Source organism: Condylura cristata, unplaced genomic scaffold, assembly GCF_000260355.1.
Source record: "Condylura cristata isolate star-nosed mole 26May11 unplaced genomic scaffold, ConCri1.0 scaffold00015, whole genome shotgun sequence".
Taxonomy (NCBI): domain Eukaryota; kingdom Metazoa; phylum Chordata; class Mammalia; order Eulipotyphla; family Talpidae; genus Condylura; species Condylura cristata.
Window position 1 is genome coordinate 51657994 of NW_004567116.1, and position 11574 is coordinate 51669567.

At 38.9% G+C, this 11574-nt stretch overlaps 1 pseudogene; it reads left to right on the forward strand.

Annotated features, from left to right (window-relative positions):
* Window positions 1-6087: 6087 nt before the first annotated feature.
* On the forward strand, window positions 6088-7308 carry LOC101623643 (annotated as a pseudogene).
* Window positions 7309-11574: the final 4266 nt, after the last annotated feature.

An 11574-nucleotide genomic window follows, 5' to 3' on the forward strand; every position in this document is an offset into this window, starting at 1 on the left:
AGTTTACCTCCTTGGCCAGGGATTGAACTCTTGCTGCAATGGCTGCTGGGTAGTTTAATAGTTCTACATTTTAATCCTTGTGCCACCAGAGAAGCACCCCCCTTGTGTATATTATAAAAGGAGGTGGCTCTCAGACACCAGCAATACCAAATTTTAGGAGCAGGGAGATAAAGCAGATATCATAATCGGTCAATAAAGAAGAGTAAATGAATGCCTGAATTCAAACAAGGACACACACACACACACACACACAAAAGAAATAGAAAGAAAGAAAAGAAAATGAACTTGAGAAAAATGCTGAAAGTTAAATTTTGAGAATTTATAAACATCTCTATGCAAACACATGAGAGGGAGCAATGAAAGCATCTTAACAACTCCTGATGTTGTAATGCCATTAAAATGATAAATAAATAAAAGGAAAATACATTTTTGTTAAGATGTTGTGCTCAAACTTGAAATGACGGATTTCAGAAATGAAGGTTCTGAGAGCTGAGTAGAAATGGTATCATTACTGAGAATTAGTGACATGAAAACAGGAACCCTTTATAAAATACAAACGGGATAGAAAGGATATAGCAAGCAAAATTTCAGACAAAGGAGGTAAAATAATAAGGGAGAAATAAAAGAAAAACATGTCACTGAGGCCTTCTCTAAGCCAAAAAAAGAGAAAGTTTTAAAGGGTGGGAGAGGGAGAAAAAGTTTCAGAGTAAGAACCAATAAAGCAATTAGATTAATGCTTTAAGAACAATTTCCCTCTAATTTTGGAGACAAAAATTAATTTTATTGAAGAGTTAAATCATTTTGCATTGTCAAATTTATTATATACGTGTATCTAACTGAAACATCTGTATAGCTAATAAAAATAACTGTTTGAATATGTACTGTTTTTAGAATTTGAAGATACTAAAGAGTAGCTGACTACATTTTAATATTATATAATATTTTGATTTTATAATATAATAATTATTAGCTTGATTTTTCTCATTGTAACATTTGTCTTTAGATTCACAGGGAAAGAATAACAAGTACTTGTCCCTTCCTGGTGATACAACAAGTTTAAAACACAACACTCTGAAGTTACCCACAGCCATTGAACTACGATTTTAAAACCTTGCCAAAGAGCTGATGCATATGGTTCAGCAGACCTCTGTTAACCTGCCTGCTATTCCCATCATCAGTGTATTTCAGTCATTCTTCCTGTTCTGCTGCCCCCTCTGTCTCTGGTGAATTCTCTCACCATCCCCTACTCTGGCCAGTACCCCAGTTCTTTTATGAATAAATAAATAAATCTTTTTGTTTAAACAAATACATTATTTATTTTATTTATGCCCATCTTTCCTATTCCTGTCATAATTTTCACATCTCAGTAGTGATAGAATAAAATTTGTTCTCTACTTTGCCAAACATATACCATGTTTAACAAAAAAAGTTCTTGCTAACATTTAAATAATTGAATTTAAACTTGTTATTTGACTTTTTGATTAAGTAAATATATATTTATAATAAAATAGTTAATGGTCAATGCTAGTAAATTTTCAATAGAAGGAAAAGTAAGTTTTATAGTAGAAAAAAGTACAAAAGTGTAGTAAAAATGTTATTCTTGTCTTTTTTAACTTAACTTTTAAATTAGTTGCAAAGTAACAAAGTATTTAGAAACACATTCCAGAAATGATGCACTTTAGACTGAAATATTTTCCCTTCCAAATTGATGAAAACACTGATGACTGTGCTTATTTTCAGTCTCAGGAGATTATGGGGTTCCTGTGCAACTTTGCAATAATGAATTACTAATTAATAGTGAGAACTTGCTTCTTCAGCGAGTGTTTGCCTGCCCCTGGGAAAGGTCAATGTGAAACAAAACTTTTCACCCAGGAAGAGGTTACATGTTTCTGCAGTAAGTATAAAAATAAAAGATTGTCATTTGAAATGACTAGACTGATTTTTACAAAATAAAATGGTTGATTGATTTTAAGGTTGTTTCCTTTTGCAAACCTTGAATGAACCATTTTGGACATTTTTATCTCAGCAGAGTTTCCATTTGATTACAGAACAAGTTAGCATCTAGTCCAGTAGGGTAGAACCACCTAACAAACTTGAATAAGACAGAAATATTTAAAATAATCAGAAGTTATTTTAAGCCACTAGTATTAGTTGGTGTATTACATTATATGTAACAAAAACATTTACTAAGTTATTATTTGAACACTTTGCTTATTGAACAGCATAAAGATGCTTTCAATGGTTTTGATTTATAATTTATTTTCAAATTAATGGCATGAGATCTAGTTTAAATAAAGACTTGATTCCTTAACTAGTATGACTTTGACCTAGTATTGTTTCTCTGAAACTCAGATGTACTTTTTCAAAGAAGATAAATAACACTTCTTATAGTGATTATAAGGGTTAAAAAACAGATGTGTAAAAAAAATTATTCACACATGATCTACAATCAGCACTACAAAAATAAAATTTTCCTTCTCATCACATCCACATATTGCTTTTTTTTTCTTTTACAACCAATGATACATATTTCTGTTGCAAATGAATGAAAATGCAAAACACCAGTAAACAGACTAATTAATAAAAAAAAATTGATTTCAACTTGATGTTTAGAAGTTGCCAGGCCATTGTTCAAAGTTCTATTCAAATTTTGGTTATTGCCTCTTTTAATGCAGGTCTGAATGTATCTCATAACAATAAATCTGAGTTGCCAATATTTTTTTAAAATATTTATTTATTTATGCTTATAGAACTGGGGAATAGGCCAGCGGTGTGGTGGGTAAGAAGGTTCACCAGAGACAGAGTGGGGAGTAGAACAGGCCAACTGACGAAGTACACAGCTGAGGGGAGCAGCAGGCGGGTCAGGAGAGGTCTGCCACACCATGTGGGTCAACTCCCTGGCAGTAGATTGAACTCGTGCTTCCATGGCTTCACAGAGCTTCATAAAGTGTTACTTTAACCAGTTGCACCACCAAGGAGAGCCCGAGTCGCCAATCTTTTTATAGCACCAAATGATTCCTGGTGAGAAGGATTATTTCAAGCACTTATTACACGTTTTACTTTCTTAACATTAATAGCTACTAATTGTTTATTTTCCTCTTTGTTCCATGCCTCATTGAAATTTTACTGGCTATTAAAAATATCCTTGGTAATGTGATAATCCAAACTAATGATATATCATTGCTTGCTTGTCACAACTCACCTTGCAAAATTTTCTTCTGCTCTACGTATTTTGTAATCCAGTGTAATTATCTATTGATAACCACCTTTAGGAAATGTTTAAGTAGAGTGTAATTAATCATTATCTTCTCTATTTTAATACAGAAAAGCTATATTCTACAAATTTGATGGGGGGCTATTTATAAATATCTGGCTTGTGATATTTGATGGGGGGCTATTTATAAATATCTGGCTTTTGTTCTTGTATTATTATGCAACATTAATAAATATGATTATTTATTCAGCTATATTGAAGCTTCTTGAGAATGAAGCTTTAACACAAATTTATAATGTATATTATCACACAACTTACTTAACCTCTCTAAACCTGGAAAATGGGGTTATATATATACTTTATAGGTTATTTTAGGATAGTGCATATATATATAATTTTTAGGTTATTTGATATATTTGATATACAGATCTATATCTATATATATCTCTCTCTATATATATCTATATCTATATACCTATAGATATAGATATATATCTACTTTCTAGGTTATTTGAATTTAATGATATAATCATATAACTTGTATAGCTTAGTACATAACTATGTTTAAGAGAGGACAAGTGGTTTTTATGTGTAATTTTTAATATGATGCCCAGCAAATTGCTGCTAAAGAATACATTGAAAGACATCATATTTAAATGAGTCTTTGATGTCATCATAATGTAAATTAGAAGAGGCTATTACACAGGGATAGCTGGTTTTATATGAAAGGTAGGCAGCTGTCAGAGAGGTGATTCAGAGAATACAAACACCCATCCATTGGTTTAATGATGGTTTCTTTCAGAACTGTCATTTTAAAATAAAATATTGTGCAAAGTGGCCCTCCCTGGTGGTGCAACGGGTTAAAGCACAGCACAAGAAGCTTAAGCCACTTCTGCATGAGTTTGATCCCTGCCTGCCCCGAAGGAGATCCACATGGCGAGGCAGACCTCTCCTGACCCACCCGCTGCTCCCCTCAGCAGTGTACTTCTTCGATCTGCCTGTTCTGCTACTCGCTCTGTCTCCCGTGAATTCTCTCACCCTCCACATCTCTGGCCTGTATCCCAATTCTGTATGAATAAAGAAATAAATCTTAAAAAATATATTGTGTAAAGTTAAAATTTTCAGATTAAAAACAACAGCAACAACAATAATTGTTTTAGTTCCAACACAACACACAAAATTGCAAGAATTATAATGAGGTATGCTTTTTTTATTAAGATTTATTTATTTATGATTACAGAACTGGGGTACAGATCAGAGGTACAGGGGCAGTGAGAGGGAGGTAATGGGGAGCAGAACAGGCAGATCGACGGAAGTACACTGCTGAGGGGAGCAGTGGGCGGGTCAGGAGAGGTCTGCCTCGCCATGTGGATCTCCTCCTCCAGGGCAGGTGGGAATCAAACTCCTCCTCCAGGGCAGGTGGGAATCAAAAGTGGCTTAAGCTTCTTAGTGCTGGGCCTCAAATCAAGACAAGTTTTTTTTTTTTAAGATTTTTTTAATTTATTATTTGTGCATACAGAACTGGGGTAGAGGCCAGAGGCTCAGGGGCGGTGAGAGGCTTCACCATAGACAGAGTGGGAAACAGAACAGGCAGATCGACGAAGTACACTGCTGAGGGGAGCAGCGGGCGGGCCAGGAGAGGTCTGCCACACCATGTGGTCACCTCCGGGGCAGGCGGGAATTGAACTCATGTGGAAGCAGCTTTAGATTCTCAGTGCTGTGCTTCAACCCACTGCGCCACCAGGGAGGACCAAGACAAGTTTTGAAAAAATATATTTATTTATTTATGCATACAAAGCTGGGGTACAGGCCCAGAGTGGTGAGAAGATTCACCAAAGACAGAGTGGGAAGCAGAACAGGCCGAGTGATGAATTACACTGCTGAGGGGAGGAGCGGGCAGGTCAGGATAGGTCTGCCATGCCATGTGGATCGAGACCTCCTGGGCAGGTATCAAACTCATGCTAAAGTGGCTGGCTTTAGCTTCTAGTGCTGTGCTTTAACATGTTGTGCCACTAGGGAGGGTATCAAATCAAGATAATTTTATGTGAAGATTAAACCAAAGTTCTAGTGGCTATTTGTTCAGGACTCCTCTTTTGTAGCTTCTGTAATTTGTTCTTGGTTCCAACCTAGAGAGCATCCTACATAAACAAGAAAACTAGATGCGGAATCATGGCCTCTGGTGCCGCTCCCTGTGTTCTTCTGCATGCCACAACCCATGCAGCCTGCTGCCACAGCCCTCACTGGCTGGCCTGCTGTGGGTGCCAGGCTCCTGGCACAGAGGACACCCACTGGCACTACCACCGCCACTTCAGCCTGGGTGCAGGTCCCGGCCTTATTCTGGCCCTCCCATGGCTCATGCTCCAACCCTGGTCCCTCCGGGCCTTGACGTGTCACTGTGAGACACTGGGTGTGTAGCACAAAGCCAGCTAGGAGGAGAAACTGTCGGTGTCCTCCTCCAACAGACTCTAGCCTATCGGAAACTGACCTTGAAATGGCACCCAAACACCATGGAGTGAGCTTGTAGTGTGAACCCTCAACCCAGCCTTGTCCGGGCTAGCTCTCTCTGGAACCCCCTGCCACTCAGCTTTCCAGGAGTTTTCTTTAAGTGTACTAAGTCTAAATGTGACTCCTTTCTCATTGAAAATAAAAATCTGGATATTGCCACAAAAGCAGCTGAACAATTTAAATTGATCCAAGCAGCATATGACATGTTGTATGACCCTCAAGAATGAGCATGGTATAACCACAGAGAGGCTCTGCTTAAAGGTGGACTGGATGGAGAGTATCAGGATGACAGTGATACTCTAGTTGTTTCACTATTTCACTGTTACTCTGGTTATGAAGATTATGAAAAGGATTTTTATACAGTTTATCGTAATGTTTTTGAAATGGTTGTGAAGGAGAAACTAGAGTCTGTTGGAGGAGGACACCGAGTGTTTCTCAGCGTTTGGAGACTCCCAGAGTGATACGGTAGTTCATCCTTTCTACGCCTGCTGGCAGTTTCTGCACTCAAAAGAATTTTGCTTGGAACAAAGAATATGATACACCACAGGTTTCATGCCACTGGGAAAAGATTCAAGATAAAACAAGAAAAGAGAAGAACGAACTTGTCAGTCAGCTAGTAGTTTTCATTTGTAAAAGAGACAAAAGAGTGCAGGCTCACTGAAAACTTGTGGAAGAACAGAACACAGAGAAGGCACGGATAGTAGAAGAAATGAGGCAGCAGCAGAAGCTGAAGCAGGAAAATTTGGCAGAGCAGTACAAAGAACAGAGCTGGATGACAGTGCCTGATTTGGAGAAGGAGTTCAGGGAGATGGAGGCATGGTCTGAAAAGGAATTTGGAGATGGATCAGGTGAAGAAGACATGGAGGAAGAACAGGAGCCCAAGGATGGACAGGATGGTAAAGACAGTGGTGAGGCTGAGGATGCTGAATTTTATGACGACCTTTACTGCCTGGCATGTGACAAATCTTTCAAGAAGGAAAGGACATGAGAACTCATGAAAAATCGAAGAAGCATTGAGAAATGGTTGCCTTGTTAACACAATTGGAGGAGGAGGAAGAACAATTTTCAGGACAGCAAGCTTATGAAAATTCATTAAATGTTGATTCTGAAGATGAAATCCAGATGCAGCAAAACAAAAGCTTTCTAAGAAACAGAAGAAAAGGAAATAGAAACCAGCACAGAATTATGATGATAATTGCCATGAAAATGGAACTGGAGAAGAACAAAAGATGAAGAGGCCAACTTCAACCGAGATAATGCCAAAGAATTGGAAGTTACTTCCCAAGAAAATGCCAGTGTCACAGACAATATTGAACTGTGTGGTGACCCAAAAAGTGAAGCTAAAGCATTGCTAAACACAAAGGAAAGAAAACCAAAGAGATGAAAAAATCTGCCAGAATACTTGCTGAACCACAAACAAGGTACTATGTTCTTACCAGTTGTACAAACTGCCATAGTGAATTTCCATTCCAGAATAAACTTTTCATCATCTGAAGGCCACAGGTCATGCAAGAGCACTGTATTCATCAGCCTTAAACATTATGACAAGTAGTTGGAGCAAGAAAGAGAAACAAACAAAAAACAAATAGAAATTTTTGCTCTTTCATTGTCACAAGAGTTTGAAACCAAAAACTGAACTGAAACGACCTAAAGAGTTAAAATTCCACTGATCTGCAATTTATTGCATTGTGGAAGATTATTTTTCATCTTTTTTTTTGCTTAATATGTATTTTTTAAACATGATTGAATTCTACTTTTGCCATCTGAGTTGACTTGAATGTCTCAAAATGGGTAAATATTTTAAGTGTACATTTTTCATTTCTGTTGGCTCATGTGGACAGAAATGTACAGGGAAAATTAAATTATTTTAACACTTAAAAAATAAAACTAGAATTTAACACTATCTAATTGAAAGAACATAAGCATATTGTATTTTGCAGTTCTGTTATAGGATATCTGTAGAACCGTTCTCATTTTTAAAAAGTAGATGAGTTGGCTAATACCTAGTTCAACTGGATTTAGAAACAAAGTCATCTAAAATTTGAGTTTGAGGGGAATGGGCAAAATGGCGGACGAGTAAAGACGCCAAGACGACTACGTCCAAGCTCACATGGGAAGATATTAAAAACGGACTATATACTTACATGCTACGAGTTTCAAATCAAATGAGAACACCCTGAACTCACTAGAAGGAAGATAACTGAGGGAGAATCGGCGATTGGGGAGTTCCCATAGGGAATTCCTAACAGAAGGGCCACAGAAAGGATAAACAAAATCCTGCAACTCTGATCAGGTGAGTGCTGCAGACAGAAGCTTCCTGCTCATTTGTCTCCTTAAAAAAATCTTGGCGCCTGGACTCCAGGAAGCATTGGAGAGGGAGATTGACAGTGTTGGCAGCTGCAGATGCACTGCACAGCAGCAGCAGCTTTGTAACCCAGCCCTGGTGATAAACTGAGACCACCCATTTCGGGAGAGGAAACCAAATTGTGGGAAAAGACTGCAGCTCGGAACCAGGAGTGCCCAGACATGAGGGTATGACACAGATGTGTTGCTGTTCTTTGCCCCAGCAGTCCTGACAAAGCCATGCATATAAACTGAGACAATGCAGCTAGGTGGATCCCAAGCTGCTGCAGGGGGTGGGGGGAGAAAACAAAACAAAACAAAACAAAAAAACTGCTCTACCTAGAGCCCAGGAGGTGGAGAAAAGGAACTGGCAATTTGGGCCATATGATCTTTGTAGTCTTCAGATGCCTCATGCTTGGTGTGCCTGTGGTTGGTTGGTATGATGTATTAGAAGTGTTGTAGGTCTCCCTGGAGGTGGGCCTGTAGCTGAGTTGGTGGCTGGCTTTGTTTACTCTCTTTGTTTACTCACATGTCTTTGGGCTTCTGTTGTGAGGGTTTAATCGCCCCCTCCCCACAAGATTGCAGCTGAAATCCTCCCAGCTGAGCAGGCTGTCAGTCCTCCCTCTGAGCTTTCAGGGCTCTTTGTGTCTAGTCCAAACAGTCCCTCCCTGGGCAGTGCCTCCCCACTTCCTGAGGTCCTCTCACAGAGCCCAACTCTATCTCTTTAACTCCAGAGTTTTACCGCAGTTTTTGTGGGTAGATGCGGTAAGAAGATAGACCTCTTAGCAAGTCTCTCTGTTTAAGACACTTCCTAGGGCTTCACTATGTTGAATGTGCCCATGGAACATTGTTAAATTTGTTGCATTTTCCTGGTGTTAGGCTTGTGGTTGAGTCCTGTCTAACCTGTCTATTCACAAAGATTTAAATCATACCTAGCGATTTCTCTGACTATAAAATAGTATCTACTCACTGCCAAACAAAATTATATTTATTTAATACAAGAAGACCACACTTAAAGATTAATGGGTTAATGAGTTAAAGAAGAATTGAAAAAAATATCTTAAGACAAATGATAAGGAGGACAAAAATTTGCAGAGCTGTGGATGCAACAAAATAATTATTAAGAGGAAAAAATACAGTTCAGTCCTAAATCAAAAACAAGAGTTCAAATAAATAGAATAATAAAAATTAAGATATCAAAGCAAAAATAAATGAAACAGAAATAAGAAAGACTTTGAAAAGATTAACCATAGATGTCTCTTTAAAAAAAAAAAGGAAAGAAAAACTGCTAGACAGACTAAAAATAAATAAATAAATAGATAAATAGATAAATAAATAAATAAATAAATAAATAAATAAATAAATAAATAAATAAATAAATAAATAAATAAATAAATGACAGAGGAGAAAATATAACAGATGCTGCAGCAGTTCAGATGCTAATTAGAAACTATTATGAAAATCTATAAGCTAGCATTCTCAAAATAATAGAACGGCTTATAAATATTTTTTTATTATGCAATCATCTGAGACTGAAGAGTGAATAAATAGAAATTCTGAGCAAGCAAATCCCAATAAGTAAATTGAATCAATAATCAAAATGTTATCAGACCAGAGAGTAGGTTTAGGTTTCCTCAGCCAGAATTCAACGTCTTCAGAAAATAGGCAGATGAATTAGCAATTACCAGCCACTGTCCATTGTTCCACCTATCAGGAGTTAGAGGGAAAGGACAACAGATCCTTCTCTGAGGACAGGAAATGTGCTCTTAAAACCCCCCAGTTAGGATTTTAAAAAGGACACAATAAGTTCCTCCCTGGTGGTGCAGTGGGTTAAAGCACACTAAGAAGGTAAAGCGACTTCAGCATGAGTTCGACCCCAGACCTGGAGGAGAGGTGACCAACATGGAACAGCAGACCTCTCCTGACCCACCTGCTGCTCCCCTCAACAGTGTACTTCATTCATCTGCCTGTTTTAATCCCCACTCTGTCTTGGGTGAAGCCTCTCACCAACTCTGCACCTCTGGTTTGTACACCAGTTCTGTGTGCATAAATGAATAAATCTTAAAATAGATGGAAGAAGCAAGATGGTTGCAGAGTAAAGACACCGAGATCACTGCGTAGAGACTTGCGCAGGAATTTAGTACTGAAAGTGGAATAGACTTACATACTATGAGGATCAATCCCAATAAAAACACCCCGGACTCACTAGAAGGAAGGTATATGAGGGAGAATTGGTGATGGGGAGTTCTGATAAGAGAACTCCCCTCCCCCACCCAAGGGAATCAGGCACCTGGAAGTTTGGTAGGCTGCAGGAGCTGTTTTATCCCTTGCGAAAGCCCTAGAGGTGAAGGGAGACAGCTCAGCTCGGTGAGTGGAGCCCAGGCTGAGGAAAGACTGCAGATCTGATCCAGAGCACCTCAGCGCTGGAAAAAGTCACTGACAGACCAGCTTGACCTGCTCAGGAGCGGGTAAGATGATGGCAGAGTAAAGATGCCAAGACAACTACGTCCAGGCTGGCATGGGAATATATAAAAATAGACTATGGACTTACATGCTATGAGTTTCAACCCAATGAGAGCACCCTGGACTCACTAGAAGGAAGATAACTGAGGGAGAATTAGCGATTGGGGAGTTCTGATAAGGGAACTACTATCTGGAAGAGCCACAGACAGGATAAGAGGAACATGGAGCACTTCAACTCCGATCCATTGGGGGAACACCCAGGCTCTAGCGCTGATCATTCATCTTGGTAAGTAGAACCAAGCCGGGAGAAAACACTGCACAAGTGGGCACATAAAGCCCAGGGGGTGGAGAAGAAAATCTGGTGATCTGGTGATGGGGGCAGCTGCAAGGCGTGCAACCCTTTCACCCACACCCACAGCATAGGCCTGGAGGCTTGTTCCTGGCATTATTCACTAAGGTGGGGCCAAGAAGTTCACAAAGCCCCTGAGATAAAATGGGTAAACAAACAAACAAACAAACAACAAAACAACAAAAAAAATTAGATTGAATCAAAACAGGCCCATCAACATTTCCCTAAGAGGTAGGGAAACACTACTCAGGGACAGCGGGCTCTGAGTGGGCACAAAGAGGCCTGGAGGCCTAGAGGGAGGACTGAAGTCTGCAAAACTGGGGTGTGTGCAGAATTAGAACTCAAGGTATTACTGAACAGCAGTGGATGGAAGACGTGTGAGCCAAGAAGGCACAGCCTTGCAAGGCTCACAGTGCTCAAAAAATTAACAAAAGCAGTGACTGGTCTACCACAGGCTCAGCTAGAACACTTCTAATGCACCCCAACCTCTAGGGCTACAACCAAGCATAAAGGGAACTCAGGATATCAGAAGGCTACAAATTCCCAAAAATGGATGACTGGATTAAAAAGATGTTGTATATGTACACAATGGATTATTACTCAGCAACCAAAAAAAAAAAGAAAGAAAGAAAGAAAGAAAGAAAGAAAGAAAGAAAGAAAGAAAGAAAGAAAGAAAGAAAGAAAGAAAGAAAGAAAGAAA